Genomic DNA, 23,266 nt, shown 5'->3' on the forward strand with positions numbered 1-23,266 from the left:
CACCTATGCTGGGCAGCAGCGGCATGGAAGAGAATCGAGGGTGGAGACTCAAGTTTACTGTACAGAAGAAGGTAATGGTAAACCACATCCATAATTTTAGCAAGAAAACTCTGCGGATGCACTACCAGAACGATTGCAGAGGGGGGTGGGGCATTCTGGGAGAGATGAGTCCATGAAGTCACTATGGGTTGGAGATGATAGCATGATATCTATCCTATCTATCATAGCATGGAGATAATAGACGAGAGGTGAAAGCAACAGCGTAAGACAAGACTTCCCAAGCAACTAGTACAGAGTACTACACCAAATGAGAGTTCAATAAATTTGGTTATTATTACTTCCTCTAATCTACTATTGTTACTCCTCCTCCTACAACTCCTTGTTCTTATCTTTCCTGCCACCGATCTGTTGCTTAAGCCCTTCCTCCTCCCTGCAATTCCCTCTCTTTTCAAATTAGAGCACTAACCATCAGTCAGTCGATCAATCCATTTCATTTATTGAGAAGTCACCATGTGGAGAGCACTGTACTAAGGGCTTGGGAGAGTACAATATAATAATATAACGGACACATTCTCTGCCCACAATGGGCTTACAGTTTAGAGGGAGAGACGGGCATTCATATAAATAAATAAATTATGGATGTGATAATAATTATGGTTTTAAGCCTTTTCTATGTGCCAAGCACTGTTCTAAGCTCTAAGGTAGATACAAGGTAATCAGGTTGATCCACTACAAGCTCACAGTCTTAATCTCCATTTTACAGATGAGGTAACTGAGGCACAGAGAAGTGAAGTGGCTTGCGCAAGGTCACACAGCAGATAAGTGGCGGAGCCGGGATTAGAACCCGCATCCTCTGACTCCCAAGCCCATGCTCTTTGGTGAGATTAAGATACAATTAGGTTGGCATTAGAGGAGTGATGTGTGGAGGTTGGGTTGAAATAGGAGAGCAGTGAGGTGAGATAGGAGGGGGCAAGTGATTGAATGCTTTGAAGTTGATGGTTAGGCGTTTCTCTTTGACGCGGAGGTGAAAGGGGAAACACTGAAGGTTCCTAAGGAGCGGGGAAACATGGACTCACTGTTGCTGTAGAAAAATGATACAGGCAACAGAGTGAAGTATGGAGAGACAGGAGGCAGGGAGGACAGCAAGGAGGCTGACACAATAATCAAGGAAGGATTGGATAAGAAGCAGCGTGGCTCAGTGGAAAGAGCCTGGGCTTCGGAGTCAGAGGTCATGGGTTCAATTCCCGGCTCTGCCACTTGTCAGCTGTGTGACTGTGGGCAAGTCACTTCACTTCTCTGTGCCTCAGTTACCTCATCTGGAAAATGGGGATTAACTGTGAGCCTCACGTGGGACAACCTGATTACCCTGTATCTACCCCAGCGCTTAGAACAGTGTTCTGCACATAGTAAGCGCTTAACAAATACCAACAAATACCAACATTATAAATGTTTGGATTAAAATGATCGCAGTTTGGATGGAGAGAAAAGATTGGAATTTAGCCATGTAATGAAGGTTGAACCGACAGGAACTTAGTGATGAAGTGAATATGTGGGTTGAATGAGAGAGGAGTCAAGGCTAACACCAAGGTTACGGACTTGTGAGACAGGAAGGATGGTGTAGTTTAGTGGAAAGAGCAAGGGCTTGGGAGTCAGAAGTCATGGGTTCTAATCCTAGCTCCACCACTTATCAGTTGTGTGACTTTGGGTAAATCACTTAATTTCTCTGTGCCTCAGTTCCCTCATCTGTAAAATGGGGATTAAGACAATGAGCCCCATGTGGGACAACCTGATTACCTTGTATCTACCCCAGCACTTTGAATAGTGCTTGGCCCATAGCAAGTGCTTAACAAATACCATCATCATCATCATCATCATCATCATCAATGATGGGAAAGTCATGGGGAGGACAGGGTTTGGGCAGGAAGATAAGGAGTTCTGTTTTGGACATGCTAAGTGTGAAGTGACAGCAGGTCATCCAATTAAAGATGTCTTGAAGGCAGGAAGAAATGTAAGACTGCAGAGAGGGAGAGAGATCAGGGCTCGAGTTGTAGATTTAAGAATCATCCATATAAAGATGGTAGTCGAAGCCATGGGAGCGAATGAATTCTCCAAGGGTGTGGGCGTAGATGGAGAATAGAAGGGGACCCAGAATTGAACTCTGAGGGACCCCCACAGTTAGGGGGTGAGAGCCGGAGGAGAAACCTGTGAAGGAGACTGAGACTGTACGACCAGAGAGATAGGAGGGGAACCAGGAGAGGATGGTGTCAGCGAAACCATGGTTAAATAACGTTTCCAGGAGCAAGGGCTGGTCGAAAATGTCAATAACAGCTGAGAGGTTGAGGCATAATAGGATGGAGTAGAGGCCATTGGATTTAGCAAGAAGAAAATGAGCTGTGATTGCGATCTTTCAGAAGGTGGTTTCCATGGAGTGAAAGGGTCGGAAGCCACATTAGAAAGGGTGAACATCTTCTGAATAAGAACCCGGGCTTGGGAGTCAGAGGTCACGGGTTCGAATCTCGGCTCTGCCACTTGTCAGCTCTGTGGGCAAGTCACTTCACTTCTCTGTGCCTCAGTTACTTCATCTGTAAAATGGGAATTAACTGGGAGCCCCACGTGGGACAGCCTGACGACCTTGTATCTCCCCCAGCGCTTAGAACAGTGCTCTGCACATAGTAAGCGCTTAACAAATACCAACGTTATTATTCATTCGTTCATTCAAGCACTTAGAAAGTACAATTCGGGAAGACGTCCCGGTTCAATTTCTCTTCTGCTCAGGTTGTATCATCCCCAACTGCCATTTCATCACTTCTGCACCTACACACTTGTGTACCCACAAAACCCCAGAGTGCCTCCGTACATATCTGGTATATCTTGAGTAAGCACCAACTCTTTTCCATCCCTTTTTAATCAACCTGCAATTATCTGCAGGGCTCTGGGGAGTGCTTATCCCAGAATACCTTGTTGTCTCATCGTGGGTCAGGCAGCACTGTTAGAGTCAACTCTCTCTCTGTTCAGACCTCAGGACAGGCCAAGTTAACTGCTGGAAGGAAACAGACTCTTCACTTTGACTCTTCTCAAGGTTTCGATTTGTCCAAGGAGACTAAGGTTGTAGAGGGAGTGGGAACTGTAAAAAATAATAATATTCATAATGATATTATTTGTTAAGCACTTACTCTATACCAGGCACTGTACTGAACACATATAGCAAATGGAATTGGACACGGTCCCTGTCCCGTGAAGGGCTCACAGTCTCAATCCCCATTTTGCAGATGGGGCAACCAAGGCCCAGGAGAAGTAAAGTGATTTGCCCAAGGTCACACGACAGACAAGTGGCAGAGTTGGGATTAAAACCTTCTGACTCCCAGGCCCGTGCTCTATCCACCACGCCTCTCTGCCGCTCATGTTTACCTCCTTCTTTGGAGTGTAAGAACGAGTCTGCTAATTCTGTTGAACCGTACTCTCCCAAGACCTTAGTATAGTGCTCTGCAAATAGTAAGTGCTCAATAAATACCACTGATTGATTTATTTTAAGATCAATAGTAATAATGATTTGTTAAGCATTCACTATGTTCTGAAAACTGTACTAAGCGCTTGGGTAGATACAAGATAACCAAGTCCCACATAGAGCTCACACTCTCAATCCCCATTTTACAGTTGAAGTAACTGAGACACGGGGAGGTGAAGTGACTTGCCCAAGGTCACACAGCAGACAAGTGGAAGAGTCAGGATTAGAACCCAGGTCCTTCTGACTCCCAGGCCCGTGCTCTCTCTACAAGGTCATGCTGCTTCTCCAGATTCAGATTCAGAAGCAGCAGAGAGTCTCAGGGTGGTGGGACCCCCTAGGGGGGAATCTAAAATGGAGGGGACTCACACAGTGCTTTCACGGACACCTCAGCTCTGCTAGTTTGACTGGCAACTTTCTCTTGAGGGTGAGAGTCACCTCACTTCTCTGTGCTTCCCTTCCCTCATTGGGAAAATGGGGATGAAGACTGTGAGCCTCATGGGGGACAGGGACCCCGTCCAACATGATCTGCTTGATTGATTCATTGAGTATCCGCCCCAACACTTAGTACAGTGCCTGGCACACAGTAAGCGCTTAACAAATATCACAATAATGAAGTCAGACACAGTTCCAGGCATACACAGGCTCACAGCCTGTTGGGGGAGAAGAAGAGGCACTGAAATTCCGTACCAGCAAAGGAGAAAGAAGAATGTCATTGGTTTCAGTTTCACTGACTTTTTCCCAAGCCCAGAGGCTCCTTGTGGCTGAGCTGAGGCCAGACCAGAAGATCCAGGGGAAACTTTAGCTCCAGGATTGCCACAGAGGCCCAGGCCCTGCTGCCGAAGCTGTAAAGTTCCATAACGTCACTGCTGTCCCTGGAAACCTGGCCGACAGACTGCTTCCTTTTCTTATGATATCTGTTAAATGCTTACTGTGGTCCGGGCACCGCACTAATCTCTGGATTCAAGATAATCAGGTTGGACACAGTCTATGTCCCACATGGGGCTCGTAGTTTTAATCCCCACTTTATAGATGAGGTAAATGAGGCACCGAGAATAATAATAATAATAACAATCATATTTGTTAAGCGCTACGTGCCTAGCATTCTTCTCAGTGCTGAGGGTGACTTGCCAAGGTCACACGGCACACAAGTGGCAGAGCTGGGATCAGAACCCAGGTCCTTTTGATTCCCAGGCCCATGCTTTATCCTCTAGTTCAGGCTGCTTCTGTCTTCTCCTAAATAAAGGGAGGAAGAAGCTCTGACAATCCCACAGCACTTAGGTACATATCCTTATACTCATTTCCCCTACCTTCAATTTATTTTTAACATCTGTCTCCCCTTATGGACTATAAACTCTTTTTAAAAAAGATTTTTGAGAAATGCTTACTATTTGCCCAGTACCGTATTAAGCACTGGGATAGATAGAAGATAATTGTGTTGGGACACAGTCCCTGTTCCACACAGGGCTCACAGCGTTAATCCCCATTTTACCGATTCGGTAACTGAAGCACAGACAAGTTAAGCTTATTGCCCAAGGTCACACGGCAGACGAGTAGTGGAGCTGGGAGTAGAACCCAGACCCTCTGACTTCCAGGTCCCTGCTATTTCCACTAGGTAACACTTTTCCTCCCTGGGGGTAGAGAAGCAGCATGGCTCAATGGAAAGAGCCCGGTCTTGGGAGTCAGAGGTCGTGGGTTCGAATCCCGGCTCCGCCACTTGTCAGCTGTGTGACCTTGGTCAAGTCATTAAACTTCTCCGTGCCTCACTTACCTCATCTGTAAAATGGGGATGAAGACTGCGAGCCCCACGTGGGACAACCTAATTCCCTTGTACCTACCCCGGCGCTTAGAACAGTGCTTGGCACACAGTAAGCTCTTAACAAATACCGACATTATTATTAGAGATTTTATCTACAACTCTGCTGTACTGTTCTCTGCCAAGCACTTAGAAAAGTTCTTTGTATACAATAAGCGCTCACTTAAACTTTTATTTTATTTTCACCTATTATAATATGCATTAAGCACTTACTCTGTGTCCAGCACTATTTTAAGCTCTGGGTTGATTCAGGTTAATTAAGTGGACCACTGGCCCTATCCCACATAGGACTCACAGTCTGATTAGAAGGGAGAACAGATATTTAATCCTCTTTTACAGTTGAGTAAACTGAGGCACAGAGAAGTTAAGCGACTCACTCAAAATGACCCAGAAAGCAATTGGCAGTGCTGGGATTCGAAACCATACCCTCTGACTGCCAGGCCCATGCTCTTTCCACCAGACCAAAGCCATCTCCTGATCCTAGTGTGCCCTACCTAGTCTTGGCCCTATGCAACCCCCTTAGACCCCTCCAGCTGGGGTCAGGATTCCTCCTCCACTGCCCAGTTGTCCCAGCTCCAGGGCAGCACTGCATCCCGGCTGGAATCGCCAGCACTGCACTGGAAGCCACTCTCCAGTGCCCCCCGCCCCACGCCGCCGCCGGGAGAAACCTGAACCTGCCCAACTGCGGTAGCTAAGGGTGCGATTCTCAAATGATGGGACTTTGAAGGCCAAGGGCTGACCCATAACTCGCTAGAGAGGGATGTATTAAACAAGACATAATGCAGGAGGATACGGCACCGCAGCAGAACACAAATTGATCTGAGCAGGGTTTAGTGATTTATAACATTAGACGGAGCAACACGTTACGAAGCAACGTGGCGTGATGAGACTGAGAAATGTAATTCAACGCGAAGGCTGAAGTGTAAAGAGGAGAGACATCTAAATCCCAGCCCGTCAGTCAGATTCAATCCGATGGCTATGGTCCAACGTGACATTTTCAAAGAAGCTAACAGGCTGGAAGGGAAAGACGTTCGGTTGATCAAGTGATGGTATTTATGGCTCTTACTATCTGCAGACAATGAACTAAACCCTTGGGAAAGTACAGTATTACAAAGTTGGGAGACCTGTGCCCTGCCTCCAACGAGCTCACGGTCTAGAGGAAACAGGCAGGCCAGAGATAGGTCCATCCACGGTGGACAAGAGCTGGGCTCATGTCTATTGGAGTGGCTTTGACTTGGTGCCCCGGGCGGGTCCAATTCTCTCTCCCCTTAATAATGATAATAACGATAATAATATTGGTAGTCGTTAAGCATTTACCATGTGCCAAGAACTCTTCCAAGTGCTGAAGTAGATACAAGTGAGTCAGGTCGAACACAGTCTCTGTCCCACATGGGGCTCAGGTTCTTAATCCCCACTTTACAGATGATGTAACTGAGGCCCAGAGAAATTAAGTGATTTATCCAAGGTCACACAGCAGGCAGCGCCGAAACAGACGAGAAGGACCAACATCAGGTTGCCCACTGCCCACCGCAGAGCTCCAGGGTGGGGAAGGAATTTTGTTTTGGTATTTTTTAAGTGCTTATTATGTGATGCCAGACACTGTGCTAAGTCTTGGGGTAGATATGAGCTAATCAGGTTGGACATAGTCTATCCTACGCAGGGTTCAGTCTATTTCCCATTTTACAGATGAGGTAACTGAGGTCCAGAGAAGTGACTTGCCCAAGATCACACAGCAGACAGGTGGCAGAGCCAGGATTAGAATCCAGGTCCTACCGATTCCCAGGCCCGCGCTCTAGCCACAGAGCCGTGTTGCTTCTCAAGATTTTCCATTTTAAGGGGCGTCTTGTGGGCTACCATGGATGGGCATTGGGCCATTAACCCAGGTGGCAGCAAAGAAGCGAGGGGCAGGGTTGATAAAGGACGATCTGATTTTCCCCTTATTTCGTGTAAATAAAGCATGTTCTCTTCCCGGAATCTAACTAGTAGAACTAGTATGTATTAAGCACCTACTCCTTCCTACTTAGATTGAGAGCCCCGTTTGCTGTAGACAGGGACTGTATTTGACCTGATGATCTTGTATCCACACCAGCGCTGAGTACCGATGCAACGTGCGCGATGCGCTTAAGGATGCAGCGGGGCTTAGCGGGAAGAGCCCGGTCTTGGGAGTCGGAGGTTCGTGGGTTCTAATCCCGGCTCTGCCGCTTGTCAGCTGTGTGATTTAGGGCGAGTCGCTTCACTTCTCTGCGCCTCAGTTCTCTCATCTGTAAAATGGGGGTGAAGACTGTGAGCCCCACGTGGGACAACCCGATTATCTTGTATCTCCCCCAGTGTTTAGAACAGTGCTTGGCACATAATGAGCGCCTAATACAGTTCGTATGATTATGCCATCGACTGAACTGGAAAGGTTAGGAGTGGGTTTAGGGGGAAAGGTGGGTAGTTTTAGAATTTCAAAGAATCTATAGTCGACGTGCTCTTTCGAGAAGCCGCGTGGCTCGGTGGCAAGAGCCCGGGCTTGGGAGTCAGAGGTCATGGGTTCTAATCCCGACTCCGCCGCTTGCCGGCTCTGTCTTTGGGCAAGTCACTTAACTTCTCTGTGCCTCAGTGACCTCACCTGTAAAATGGGGATTAACACTGTGAGCCCCACGTGGGACAACCTGATCACCTTGTATCCCCCAGCGCTTAGAACAGTGCTCTGCACATAGTAAGCGCTTAACAAATGCCACCATTTTTTTTTTTTACCGAATTTGGCACAGAGTACGCTGGGTGAGAAGCAGCGTGGCCTAGTGGGAAGAACATGGGCCTGGGAGTCAGAGGACCTGGATTCTAACCCCCGCTCTTCCACTTATCTGCTGTGTGACCTTGAGCAAGTCACTTCACTTTCCTGTGCCTCATTCCCCACATCTGCAAAATGGGGTTCCAATACCTTTTCTCCCTGCTCCTTAGACTGTGAGCCCCGTGTGGGACCCGATTATCTTGGATCTATCCCTGCCCTTTTCCCTCTCAGGGTCACATCTGGAGAGTTCCCAGTACTCTACCCATCTCGACTACAAGAGGGAGAGTCAGGCAGAGGCACATCCATTCCAGTCCTAGCTTGGGCAGTGGCTAGCGAGTGGAAGGCAATCTGCCACAAGTCAAAACTCACCTGTGCTGGGCAGCAGTGGCATGGGAGACAATCGAGGGCAAAGACTCAAGCTGACTGAGTGGAAGGAGGCAGTGGTAAACCCCTTTCGGATTTTTACCAAGAAGCCTCTATGGATCTGCTTACTAGCAGAACGATTACAGAAAGAGGTGGGGCGTTCCGGAAGAGATGCGTCCACGGTGTCGCTATGGGTCGAAGATGGCTCGACAGCATAAGACAGGAGCCCGGCATTTAGTATTGAGGCTCAGTGGAAAGAGCACGGGCTTGGGAGTCAGAGGTCGTGGGTTCGAATCCCGGCTCTGCCCCTTGGCAGCTGTGTGACCGTGGGCAAGTCACTTCACTTCTCTGGGCCTCAGTTCCCTCATCTGTAAAATGGGGATGAAGACTGTGAGCCTCACGTGGGACAACCCGATTCCCCTGTATCTCCCCCAGCGCTTAGAACAGTGCTCGGCACATAGTAAGCGCTTAACAAATACCAACATTATTATATATGGTGAAGACCCCTCATCTTAACTTAAATATAAGGTATAGAAACACCCGGTCCTGACCTCGCTGTGAAACAAACCAGCCCCAGGATGTTCCAAGAGGGAGGATAGGATATAGCCCCATCTGTGTATTCTCAAAAATGACATATATGGCTGAGCTTCTAGTCCCTGTAAGATAACCCCAGTGACCCCCCTATAGCCTGTATTCTTTCACTGTCACCGAGTAGAATTTTCACGTCTAGATTGTACCCTGAAGGATCAGCCAATGATCTGGAAGGAGTGGGTTAGGGAGGAGGTGGGGGGAGTTTGCGATTAGGGCCTATAAAAGAATCTGTATTTTCCGTCCACGGCGCGCTCTCTCTCCGGCACTGAGAATTCCTCAGTGTGTGTGTGTGAGTTGCCCTTTGTCGTGAGATCGTAATAAACTCCTTTTCTACTTCCTACCGTGAGAAGCCTCTGAGTTTTATTGAACTGTCCCACACAGTATGATGCTTGGCATAGAGTAAACACCTAACAAATACCACAATTATAGTAAGCACTTAATAAATTCTTTGGGGAGCTCTGTACTAGATGTCGATCGAAAAAGAACGCTAACAAAAGCAGCTGAGATCAGAGTGCTTTGCACCGGATGCTTTATTGTCTCCCTGTAGGTCAGTCTTAAGAACCCATTGGAGAAGCAGCGTGGCTCAGTGGAAAGAGCACGGGCTTTGGAGTCAGAGGTCATGGGTTCGAATCCCAGCTCGGCCACTTGTCAGCTGTGTGACTGTGGGCGAGTCACTTAACTTCTCTGCGCCTCAGTTACCTCATCTGTAAAAAGGGGATTAAGACTGTGAGCCAAAGAGCACGGGCTTTGGAGTCAGAGGTCATGAGTTCGAATCCCAGCTCGGCCACTTGTCAGCTGTGTGACTGTGGGCGAGTCACTTAACTTCTCTGCGCCTCAGTTACCTCATCTGTAAAATGGGGATGAAGACTGTGAGCCCCACGTGGGACATCCTGATTCCCCTGTGTCTACCCCAGCGCTTAGAACAGTGCTCGGCACATAGTAAGCGCTTAACAAATACCAACATTATTATTATTATTACCCCAGCGCTTAGAACAGTGCCCTGCACATAGTAAGCGCTTAACAAATACCAACATTATTATCATTATTATTAATAACCCATCACTCCCATGGCTTGGACACAGGCATCTGCATGTCCAGGAAGATTTCTTAATGGTTTCTGTCAGTCTCAAGAAGAGCCAGAAATACCATCTGTGTCTCCAAATTCCTCTTCAAACCTTCACCTTCAGTGTTCCTCCTGCTGAACACTTCTAGCCACCGCAGACACGTTTGATATTTAATAATTGCGGAGGCTCGTCCCTTCGAGGGACTCACTCCTAAGCTATCGAATGTCTGCCTCAGCTCTCATTAAAATGATGGTGAAGAGAGAAAATCTAGAGGTCCCTCAAAGGCTTGGTGTTGGGAAGCAGCAAGTGATCGAAGAGAATTGAGGAAAATCATTAACTCTTTTGTTTTGCTCTTCCAGTCACTTTAAATCCTGCTTCCTGCCGACTAAGTCCTCTTCTACTGAGGAGCTTCTCACTTGGTCCCCCTGCAGCTAATCCTCATCGTTTACTCGTTTCCTGCAGACTAACTACTCTTCTATGCTAAGTGCTTCTCACAGGATCCATCTGCAGATGGGCTCCACCCTTTAGGAATGAACACTTGGTGTATCAGTAAGTTTTGATGAGTTTGTGTTTTGTTTTTAATTTCTGAATTTTCATTATCTTTTACCATTTTAATTTGCAATAGAGCATCCTTCCCCAACCAACATATCACAAACACTCCCACACACCCACTCCTTCCCATCCTCGGTCCCTCTTTCCCAAAGGATGGTGATTGCACAGACATTTAGAGGAAGTTCAGTTCTCCCCCACGGGATTGTAAAAGATTCCAGGAAAGGGTGTTCCAGTACAGACTGGAACGTACCTCATACGCATAGTTGTCCTTTTGTATTCGAACAAGTGGCCACGGAGGGTGAAATTCACCTATGGCAAAAGGCCAAAGAGGAAGCCACGATTCCATGTATTTATATTAATGTCTGTTTCCCCCTCTAGACTGTAAACTCGTCATGGTTGAGGAATGTGTCTATTATATTACTCTATTGCACTCTCCCAAGTGTTTGGTACAGTGCTCTGCAAACAGTAAGCGCTCAACAAATAAAATTCAATGAATAAATGAATTGCACACTGCACTCTCACAGAGACTGCCTCTTTCTGTGTGTCACCCCTGCTGGAAGCCACCTCAGTTTCTGAGGATCCTCATAGTGGACAGCTCTTACCCAGAAAAGGGGATGGGGAAAGGGAAGTTAAGAGAATACTATTAATGATAATGTTGGTAATTTATTAAGCGCTTACAATGTGCAGAGCACTGTTCTGAGCGCTGGGGGAGATACAGGGTAATCAGGTTGTCCCACATGAGGCTCACAATTAATCCTCATTTTACAGATGAGGTAACTGAGGCACAGAGAAATTAAGTGAGTTGCCCACAGTCACACAGCTGACAAGTGGCAGAGCTGGGAGTCGAACCCATGACCTCTGACTCCGAAGCCCAGGCTCTTTCCACTGAGCCACGCTGCTTCAAGCAATTTCTGGCCCGTTAGGCTCCCATAAACCCCCTCTAGACTCTAGGCTTGTAGTGGACAGGGAACGTGTCTACCAAGTCTGTTGGATTGTACTCTCCCAGTAATTTAATACTGTGTTCTGCAAATAGGAAGTGCTCAATAAATACCATTGACGACGACGATGATGATGATGTTGATTCTGAGCAGGCCCATTCTCAGATAAGGAGCAAAGGAACAGCAGAACTCTTGGCCAAGTCTCCATGCTTGCCATCCCAAGGGGAATAACTCTCTAGAGGGGATGAGCCATTTCCCAGGACAAAGATTTCAGCATACAACGTTAGTTGACCATCAGCTTGGCAAGCATGAGTGCGAATAAAAACAACTACGATTCCAGTCTTTGAACTCCGTAAAATTCGGCATCAATCAACCAGTGGTTTTTATCGAGTGCTTACTGTGGGCAGAGCGCTATACTAAATGCTTGGGAGAGTACAACTCAACAGAGTTAATACACAGGTTTCCAACCCACAGTTAGTCTTGTCCTCCTACTTTTAATTTTTTTTTCCATGTTATCTTTGTCCTTGTCCTTTCAGGTATCTTCATTGACAATCCTGTATCACTCAGATCCACCAGCAGGTAATCCCAGATCAGCCACTTGTCTGCTGTGTGACCTTGGTCAAGTCACTTAACTTCTCTGTACCTCGATTACCTCATCTATGAAATGGGCATAAAGACTGTGAGTCCCTTGTGGGAAATGAAGCAGCATGGCTCAGTGGAAAGAGCACGGGCTCTGGAGTCAGAGGTCATGGGTTCAAATCCCGGCTCGGCCACTTGTCAGCTGTGTGTCTTCGGGCAAGTCACTTAACTTCTCGGTGCCTCAGTTACCTCATCTGTAAAATGGGGATTAAGACTGTGAGCCCCACGTGGGACAACCTGATTCCCCTGTGTCTACCCCAGCGCTTAGAACAGTGCTCGGCACATAGGAAGCGCTTAACAAATACCAACATTATTATTAAATGATCTGTGCCCAACCTGATTTGCTTGTGCTTCCCCAGTGCTTATCACTGTACTTGGCATATAGTGAGTGCTTAGCAAATACCATTTAAAAAAAAAGTGATTGATCGAAGGCCCCAGTGCAACCCTAACCTAGAAACAGTAGGAGGAAATTGCACTGATAACTGTTCAGAAAGGAAGGTTAATTTTTTGGTTATGTCCCATCGAGGCCCGGGGAGCTTAAGGCTGAATATGACCCCTCTCTGTCCTCCTTGATGTCACGATACAGAAATTCCTCTAGCCGAAGCTGCTGCTTCCCTAGGTGCGTTTTGACAGGGATTTGTAGGTCAGCACTATCATTACGACTTTTTCTAGAATTAGGTCTCTGGGGATTAAAGTTCATATTTAGATCATTCCTCACTGTCACACTGAGGGCCACGGATGTCATAATTCTAGCCATCTGATGGTTCTGCAGTGCAGAAAAAGTACACAATGAAATCTGCAGGTGAGGGGTTAGCGGAGGTTTCACTAATGCAACAAACTACTTCTTGTACAGTAAAAACAATCACTGACAAAGACCAGAATTCGTAGGGGTCTGGAATAGAAAATATTTTCTAGGTACCCTTAAAGGCCTGCATGAAAGGGATTTCTAATTAGCGCTGTTTAGGCATAGCTTGATTTTACAGAAATCTTGAGAAGCTAAAGTCCCAGTTATGTATTTTAGCGTGGAGCAGACGAAAGCCCCAAACACTGCCTATCTGGAGACAACAACTAAAAAGCCAGGTCTATCTATCTGGAATCAGAAATCTTCTATATAAGCTATTCACCATAAAGAAATACGTTTATGAAAATATAACAGTTCACATCTGCTAGCCGGTTCTATTTCTCTTATCTCTCACATGCTCCTAGAGAAAACTGAATTCGGTCACTTCTCACTATTATCATCAATGGCAATTTTTGAGCACTTACTATGTGCAGAAGACTGTACTAAGCACAACGTAGAGCAATTGGCAGACACGTTCCCCACCTACAACTAGCTTGCAGTCTAGAGGTTTCCGATTCTGTCTGGAGTTCCTGCTTTCAGATGGGTACAGCCATCCCAATTCTGGGAATCCAGAGCTGTAGGCCGGAATAGGAAATTTGTCAAGGGAGTGTGGCTTCCGCCTGTTTTCCCTCTAGACTGAAAGCTTGTGGCCAGGGAATGTGTCTACCAATTCTGTTATATTGTACTCTCCCAAGTGCTTAGCACAGTCAGCTCTCAATAAATACCATCCAATGATAGATTGATAGCTTGGAGTGAGAATGACCTTGTAAAGGAGTGGAGACCAGCAGGGTGGAAATGTGATCCATTTGATCAATCTGAAGATCATTCAATCAATCAATCAATCAATGGGACTCTTACTGTGTACACCTACTGTGAATATTTAGTGTGTACACAGCAGTGTACTAAGTGTTTGTGAGAGTACAATACAGCTAGCAATCTCTGCCTTTGAGGAACTTGCAGTCTAATACTTGGCCAGGGACTGAGGAGACTGGAATCGAGATGACCAGGGATTGAGATGGCCAGGACAGTGACCTAATTTTATTGGATCACTCAAATAGGGTGTTAGTTGTAAGGGTGGCAAAGTCCAACCCAACCCAATTTCTCTGTCAGTGACACAGGAAGATGCCAAAGATGGTCATAACTGAACCAGTTCAAAGCTAAATCAACTGACTCAGATGAGATTCTTCAAATTCCTTGTGGGCAGGGATTGTATTGTACTTTCCCAATCACTTAGTACAGTTCTCCGCACACAGTAAACACTAACTAAACACCACAGTCTGAAAAGGAAAGATAAACTGAGGAAAGAGAAGTGGGGAAAATTTCACTTTGGTTTGATCTTTGATTTTGTCAGTGACAAGGAGAATGCAAAATCAGGAAACTAAAGAGAAATTGAGGATATTGCCAGAGTTGTGAAGTCATCAAGGGGAATCAAAGCTAACCAAGTAGCATGGATCTCGTCAACCAACTTGATTATTTTACACTCTCCCAAGCTCTTAATACAATGCTCTGCTCACAGTCTGAACTCTATCATCCTCATCCTCCTCATCAGTGGTATTTATTGAGCACTTACTGTGTGCAGAACACTGTACGAAGCACTTGGGAGGGCACAGTGCAACAGAGTTGGTAAACACATTTTCTATCCATGAGCTTACAGTCTAGAGGGAGAGAGAGACATCAATATATACTAATAATTTATAATATATAATTTATAGATAATGTACATAAGTGCCGTGGAGCTGAGGGTTAGGCAATTATCAAATGCAATAAATACCACTGGTTGATTGAGAAATTGCACAGTCCTAGAAACAATGACCCAAGGACAAAGCCAACTCGGAAAAATGAACAAGCCCCATTCATAAGGGAAAAAGTATTTTGATTTAAACTGCTTTATCCCGCAAAGGCCACTTGAGTTTCTGCAGGATATTAATGAGCCCCAAAGATCTGTGCAGCTCCATGGAGTCCTTAACTTAATTTCATCTCTGTTCCAACCACAGGGCTTCTGTTATATGACCTGTACGTGAAAGGAATGTACTGTAAGGTGCATTTTGAGATTAATTGCTCTGCCAACAGTACCAACCACTCCCCGAGCTAAAGCAAAAAAGCGCTCGGGAACAAAGGATCTGTCACTTAATTCTGGAATTCTAATTGCATTTTAAGAATTGAACTAGTCCTAATGGTAATTCCATGAAACCGTAATGATGAGCTTTGTCTCATTATAACCATTTTAACTCATCATCTCCAGAGGCTTTTCAATCAACCGATTGTTTTTTACTGAGTGCTTACAAAGCATAGTCCCTCTAGACTACAGATTCATTGTGGGCAGTGAACACATCTATGACACTCTTAATAGCGTACTCTCTTGAGTGCTTAGTACAGTGCTTTGCACACAGTAAGTGTTCAATAAATACTGTTGACTGACAAATTTTAAACACCTGCTTTTCCTGGGTCAGAAGAGTGGATTCTCTCTGTCTTGGATATAGTTTTTTACCAGATTGGACTCTGGGAAGATGGTATCCAAGTAAAGAACTTAGTAGCTGTAAGAGTAACCTCTCAGGGTCGCACCTGGAGAGTTTCCAGTACTCTACCAGTCTCGACTAGAGGAGGGAGAATCAAGCGGAGCCATATCCATTCCATTCCCAGCTTGGGCAGTGGCTAGCCCGTGGAAGGCAATCTGCTACAAGTCAAAACTCACCCTTGCTGGGCAGCAGCAACATGGGAGAGAGTCGAAGGCAGAGACTCAGGTTTACTATGTGGAAGGAGGCAATGGTAAACCCCTTCCGTAATTTCCCAAGAAAACTCATGGACCCACTATCAGAACGATTGCAGATGGAGGTGGGGCGTTCTGAGAGAGAGATGTGTCCATGGCGTCACTATAGGTTGGACATGACTTGACAGCATAAGACAACAAGAAGAACAGCTGTAGGAGTGGACTTTCTATATCACAAACAAACAAATCCTGGCTCCGCTACTTGTCTGCTGGGTTACCTAGGGCAAGTCACTTCACTTCTCTGAGCCTTAGTTACCTGGTCTGTAAAATGGGTATTGATACTCTGAGCTCCATGTGGGACAAGGGACTGTGTCCAACCCAATTTGCTTGTATCCACCCCAGTGCTTAGAACAGCGCCTGGTACGTAGTAAGTACTCAACATATACTATAATTAATTAATTCCCTGGGCCTCGGTTACCTCATCTGTAAAATGGGGATTAAAGCTGTGAGCCCCATGTGGGTACAACCTGATTAGCTCGTATCTACCCCAGCATTTAGTACGGTGCTTGGAACATAGAAAGAGCTTACCAAATACCATAAAAAAATGTCAGCTGGGTTTGTTTCCTTCAGGCAGGCCCTGGGCTCACTTGTCATCTTTCTCATTATGTTGGAATGGGTGTGTGATTAGAGGAGGAAGAGCACCATTAACTTGCAATACTTCAGCTCATGTGTTTGTCAGGGTGTTTGCCATTCTATTAACCATATGGAGAAAGTGCTAAACTATACTTTAATCAAACCCACTTCAAAAGCATCTCTCACCAGTATCGCTTCGTGAAGCCTGGATAAGGGAGTTGTGTTTTTTATGGTATTTGTTAAGCACTTACTATATGCCAGGTGCTGTACTAAACACTGAGGTAAATAGAGTTAATCAGGTTGGACACAGTCCACGTTCCACGAGGGGCTAACACTCATTTTACAGATGAGGGAACTGAGGCACAGAGAAGTGAAGTGACTTGTCCAAGGTCATACAGCAGACAAGAGGTGGAGCTGGGATTAAAACCCAGGTCCTTCTGACTACCAGGCCCATGCTGTGTCCACTAGGACACTCTGCTTCAGTGTGGTTGCATTCCTTGGCTTCCAGGCGGTCGCTAATCAGTCGATTAATCAATCAGTGATATTGATTGAGTGCCTCCTGTTTATGAAAGCTCTCAATGAAGCACTTGGGAGAGAACAACAGAAAGAAGACCTCTCTGCTAAGATGTCAGCCAGTAACAGGAAGAGGAGTAAGAGCAAAGAGCAAAAATCAGTCGTATTTGTTGAGTGCGTACTGTGGACAGAACACTGTACTAAGCACTTGGGAGAGTACAATAAAACAGAGATGGTAGACACGTTCTCTGATCCCAAGGATCTTACAGTCTGGAGCGGGAGACAGACATTAAAATGAATTACAGATATCTACATAAGTGCTGTAGGGCTGAGGGAAGGGTGAATTTCTAGCGCTTAAAGGGTACAAATCCAAAAGCAAGGGTGATGCAGAAGGAAGAGGAAATAGGGGAAATGAGGGTTTAGGAAGAAGCATAAATAGATCAGGATGATATAATACTCTGGGTAATTTTCTTGGCTAAAATAAGAGCAACAAGGGCCCTACAGCCTGTTAAGTTTGACGAGAGAATAGGGATTATAGTGAGATATATCCAGCCACCTAAACCAATGGAACTCATTTAACCGTGGTCAAGAGTCAAGATAGGTCACATCCCAGAGATGGTAACTCAACCCCTAGAGAAGAATTCTGATTATTAAAACTGGGATTTGTATACGCAATTCAGTTTTCCTTATAGTGTAATATTCTGTCCAATACTAACCCCTATATATCTCCAAAGTTCCTCAATTGGGGCTGAAGTAGAATAAATGAGGTACAGAATGCACCCTCCAGGATTTAGAACTTCCTCATCTTACAAGATGAATAAACTTGATACCAGTTTGGCTTCTGTGGGCCCTCTTTGAAAAGGCAGGTTTTTCTCTTCCTGCTGGGATCCTCCTCAGAGACAGTGCGATAATCAGGTTGGGGAAAATTTAATGGGAAAATGAAGATTGATATCTGGGGAGTTTAGTTTACAACTCCTCCATACTGATTATAAATCTCCAGGCTATTTTGGCAGTATTCATTGATGGGATTTAAGGATTAGTTCTATCTGGCTACGGGAAGCCTGCAATCAGAGCCAAGTGTCTTCTGTGTGACCTTGAGGAAATCATTTCACTTCTTTGGGCCTCAGTTCCCTCATCTGTAAAATGGGAATGAAGAATGTGAGCCCTATATGGGACAGGGACAGTGTCCAACCTGCTTAACTAGTATCTACCCAAGTGCTTAGAACAGAGCCTGGAACATAGTAAGTGCTTAGCAAGTGTCATAATTATTAATATTATTAGAACCACTGGGTCAAAATGAGGCCTGAAAATTTTCAGTAGATCTGAGTGGGACTTTTTTCTTCACTGTGGAAGGGACTATTTCTAAGGCATTGTTGGGTGAAGATATCAATTTTCAGTCAACTTTTGTTATCATTATTTCTATTATCATTGTCAGTAATAATGATAATGATATATTCCTTAAGAGTTTACTATGTGCCAAGCACTATACTTAGCACTGGGGTAGATACAAGATAATTAGGTCCCACATGAGGCTCACGGTTTTGGAGGAGAGAGAACAGGTATTAAATCCCCATTTTGCAGATGAGGGAACTGAGGCACAGATACGTTAAATGTCTTGCCCAAGGTACCTCAGCAGGTAAGCGGTGAAGCTGGGATTAGAACTCAGGTTAAAACCCAGGTCCTCTGATTCCCCGGCCCCATGGTCTTTCCAATAAGCCAAGTTGTTTCTCCTCTTTCAGTGTGCTAAATCTCTCATGATTTCATTTTCTCTTTACTCCCTCTTCAGAGCAGAAGTTAAAAGGAATAGCTCAATATTCTCCTCTACTTCTAGTTGATGAGGAATTGCCTCTCCTCCCAGGAAGCTGGCTATACCTGCAGGGAACCCTGGAGCCCATTTCCAAGCCTTAGGGCCCATCTGACTGATCACATCCCAGCTCCTAGAGTGGCCCTTCACATGTGGAGTGAGGAACAGCTTAATCAGAGCAGAAGGGACTCAGATAATAATAATAATAATAATGGTATTTGTTAAGTGCTTACTATGTGCCAGGCTCTCTACTAAGCACTGGAGTAGATACAGACTAATCAGGCTGGACACAATCCCTGCCCCACAAAGGGCTCACAGCCTCAATTTGCCAGCAGTGAAGTGACTTGCCCAAGGTCACACAGCAGACAAGTTGCAGAGACAGGATTAGAACCCATGACCTTCTGACTCCCAGGCCCGGGCTCTATCAACTATGCCATGCTCCAGAGGTATGAAGCCCTTCAGCCCGTGGACAGCCTCGATAGAGCAGCCACCACTGGATACCGTAAAAAGATGGCTCTGCTCCTGTTTCGGTCAGGGACTCTGGAAGACCCTACAATCCACTTCTAACTCTTCTTCAATACCCTGGGGTTCTGTCTCAGCCCTTTCCTTAGCCTAAAAGAGTAGGTCTCATTACCACTCCCTCTTTTCAGCCTTCATGTTGAATCACAGGAAGCTGGGAGAGTGACAGAACTTAATCCATCGTATTTATTTCATGCTTCCTGTGTGCAGAGCTCTGTACTAACCACTTGGAAGAGTACCAAAAGGTAGCCTTTGTCCAAGACATGATCTCAGAATTTCCCAGTTCTATCTGGCAAGAAAGACAGCCTGGAAATCTGACTCCAATAGCCTAAAGTGGGGGAGGCAGGCTGGTCTTCTGGAAAGAGCATGAGTTTCGGAGACAGTAGGCCCCAGACCCCAGGCTCTTTCTCCTTGCACATGTTTCTTAACTTCTCTCTGTGCTCTGTGCATGCCAGGCCAGGTATAAAATCTGCTCCCACATGTTCTCAGATTCCTCCAACCCCACTCAGATTATGAGTTTATTCTGTATATTATGTTTGCAGTACATTTTTAATAATAATAATAATGTTGGTATTTGTTAAGCGCCTACCATGTGCAGAGCACTGTTCTAAGAGCTGGGGCAGACACAGGGTAATCAGGTCGTCCCACGTGAGGCTCATAGTTAATCCCCATTTTACAGATGAGGAAACTGAGGCACAGAGAAGTTAAGTGACTTGCCCACAGTCACACAGCTGACAAGCGGCAGAGCCGGGAGTCGAACCCATGACCTGACTCCGAAGTGCAGGCTCTTTCCAATGAGCCACGCCGCTTCTAAGTTTCATCACTCCCGATGCTTCTGTCTCCAATCCCTTCTCCCAGCTGAAATTCTCCCAACTGAAATTCTTAGATTGAGCGACAGGGACCGTGTTTAGTGCTTAGTAGAGTGTTTTGCACACAGTAAGTGCTTAATAAATATTCTTACTGCTGCTATTACTACTGTACTCTGGGCCTCAGGCTCTTCATCTGTAGAAAGGAGCAAGACTCCTATTCCCTATTTCTTAGAGAAGCAGTGAGGCCTTGTGGATACAACATGGGCTTGGAAGTCAGAAGACCTGGATTCTAATCCCAGCTCCTCCACTTGTCTGTTGTGAGATCTTGGGCAAGTTATTTCCCTTCTCTGTGGCTGTTACCTCAGCTGTAAAATGAGGATTAAGACTGTAAGACCCAGGTAGGACGGGGAATATGTCCAACCCAATTCTCTTGTATGCACCCCAGCATTTAGTACAGTTCTTGGCACATAGTAAGTACTTAACAAATACCACAATTATTATAATTGTTGTTATTACTTTATTATTATTACTGCTTAGATAGTGAGTGCTGGGTGAGGCAGAAACTGAGGTTGATTTGATTATCTGACCTAATTGTAAAAACATCCCCTATTATAACTTTATTTCCCAATTTTCCAGCTGAATTTTAATGCATGTATTTCTTTCAGCGTTCCCTCATTTCAACTTGAAGTTGCCTAGGAACTTTTCCTCTCCTCTTCTACTCAACCTTTGAAATGTTTGGACTGACTTGAAAAGAATGATTAAGACCCATTTCCCCTGAGCTTTAGAAAATGGCAGATCTGTTTAGGATAGATAATGACAGATTTCTAGGATATTAGCATAAAGTGACTTTTTTTTCCTGAATTGGATGTGAATAACATTTTAAAAATTAAGTATTTTCATGCATGTACATAAAAAAAAACTCTTGTAAATCTTTTGAATTAACACATATTTACATTTCTATTTGATCATGTAATTATATTGTGTTTTATCATATTCAAAAAATATGTTTACATTTCACATTATTTCCTATGAGAAACTGTACCTCATTTAACATCTTCACTTCACATTCTGTTTTCATGGAACAAATTAAGAGAGCTAACTTGGGTATATCATAAATAACTAAATAGTTCGGATTGAAACGTGCTCCCTTTACGCCCTTCAGTGCATCAATTAACTCCAAATCAGACTTTTTTTAAACAGTATTTGTTAAGTATTTACTATGTGCCAGGCATTGTACTAAACCCTGGAGTAGATACAAGTTAATCAGGTTGGACACAGTCCATGTCCCACATGAGGCTCATAGATGTAAATCCCATTTTACAGATGAGGGAACTGAGGCACCCAGAAGTCAAGTGACATGTCCAAGGTCACACAGCAAACAAGAGGAGTAGCTGGGTTTAGAAACCTGGTCCTTCTTTCCAAGATGGCAGATGAATAGCTAATAAAGATATTAATAGGTGTCTGGCTATTTAGGAGAAAATATTGTTGTGTGGGGTACCCACAGTTCCTTTGGTGGAGTGACTCGAGATGAGATGAATCTTGAGATGTTATAAGGGTTAGTGCTAAAGGAAATCTGTGTACATGTTTTTGGAGGCATTCACATTTGTTTTGTAATCAAACAGCACTCTGGCTATAGCAGTAACAGCAGATGAACCGATAGAGTCAGAGATTCAAGACTCAGTGCATCAGTGGATAAAGAGAGACTGTGTTGGCTGGAAATTGATTGAACTGCGACACATTCATATTGATTAAAGGTTCGTGCTGATGAAAGTGCCAAGCAAGAAACTGGAAACCAATGTTCTTTGCTGGAGCCAACGATTCTAGGATATGAGGCTTTGATCTCCAGCCACATAACAGTAGTGGGTGAAGAGTGGTTTAGCTATTCTGAGGTAATTTTCATAAAAGGAAAATTTACAGAGTATGCATCCAAGATTCTTCTAGTGTTTCTTTCCTTTCTTGTGGGTGGGTCTTAAATCAGAACAGATAATTAGCCATCTCAAACAAGAAAACCCAAAAGCAGTCCCAGAGGCAGGAATACAGAGAGAATTGTCTCAGATTTGGGGGCAAGATATCCAGGTAACTGGGTGGGAGGGGATGCTAAATTTGGTGGGCACTGAGGCTACTTTCCTTTCCACCCTTACTCTTAGCTCTGTCGCTCAGGAGAGGTATGAGGGTAGGGGAGTTGGACATCTTCATGGCCTGGGGCATTATTTGGGCCAGGATTTGGCCAGAGACCACTTGTTTTATCCATTTGTGAGTTGGCGAAAAGGGCCTGGATTTCTCCTGGATCTTTTCATTCATTCATATTTATTGAGAGCTTTCTGTGTTCAGAAAACTGTACTAAACACTTGAGAGAGTACAATGTAGCAATAAAAAGACACATTCCCTTCCCACAGTGAGCTTCCAGGCTAGAGGGGGGACAAACGTTAATATAAATAATTACGGATATGAACATAAGTGCCGTGAGTCTTGGGGAGGTTGAATAAAGGGAGTGAGTGAGAATGATACAGAAGGGAGTGGGAGAAGAGGAAAGGAGGGCTTAGTCAGGGAAGGCCTCTTGGAGGAGATATGCTTTCAGTAAGACTCTGAAGTGGGGGACAGTAATTGTCTTTTGGATTTGAGAAGGGAGGGCATTCCAGGCTAGAGGCAAGATGTGAGTGAGAGGTCAGGGGCGAGAAAGACGAGATCGAGGTACAGTGACAAGGTTGGCGTTAGAGGAGCCGAGTGTGCAGGCTGGATTGTAGAAGGAGAGTAGCGAGGTGAGGTAGGAGTGGGTAAGGTGATTGAGTGCTTTAAAGTCAGCAGTGAGGAGTTTCTATCTGATGGAGAGGTGGATGGGTAACCATTGAAGTTTCTTGAGAAGTGGGAAACATGTCCTGAATGTTTTGTAGAAAAATGATCTGGGCAGCAGAGTGAAGTATGGACTGCAGTGGGGAGAGACAGGAGGCTGAGAGGTCAACAAGAAGGCTGATACGGTAATCAAGGCGGGGTAAGATAAGTGATTGGATTAGCAGTTTGGATTCTTTCCGGATCACGGATTGCGGGGTTTGTTCTCCCTTTAAGCAACGATCGAATTTCAGTCCAAGAGAGACACAAAAATCAAGTGAAGGACCTAATGACCCATGCAGGGAGTTTGGTTTAAAAGGGTCCACACACCGCTCGGATTGCTTCTCTTAGTAATAAGCCCACGGAAGTTATCGAC

At 45.1% G+C, this 23,266-nt stretch overlaps 2 non-coding genes across 2 annotated transcripts; both read left to right on the forward strand.

Moving 5' to 3' along the window:
- Positions 1–8,312: 8,312 nt before the first annotated feature.
- On the forward strand, positions 8,313–8,450 carry LOC114809802. Its single transcript, XR_003757578.1, has one exon. It is a non-coding gene; the product is annotated as a small nucleolar RNA SNORA7 (small nucleolar RNA).
- A 7,173-nt stretch (positions 8,451–15,623) lies between these two features.
- On the forward strand, positions 15,624–15,761 carry LOC114809781. The gene has a single exon (XR_003757559.1). It is a non-coding gene; the product is annotated as a small nucleolar RNA SNORA7 (small nucleolar RNA).
- The last annotated feature ends 7,505 nt before the right edge of the window (positions 15,762–23,266 follow it).

This window comes from Ornithorhynchus anatinus, chromosome 2, assembly GCF_004115215.2.
Source record: "Ornithorhynchus anatinus isolate Pmale09 chromosome 2, mOrnAna1.pri.v4, whole genome shotgun sequence".
NCBI lineage: Eukaryota > Metazoa > Chordata > Mammalia > Monotremata > Ornithorhynchidae > Ornithorhynchus > Ornithorhynchus anatinus.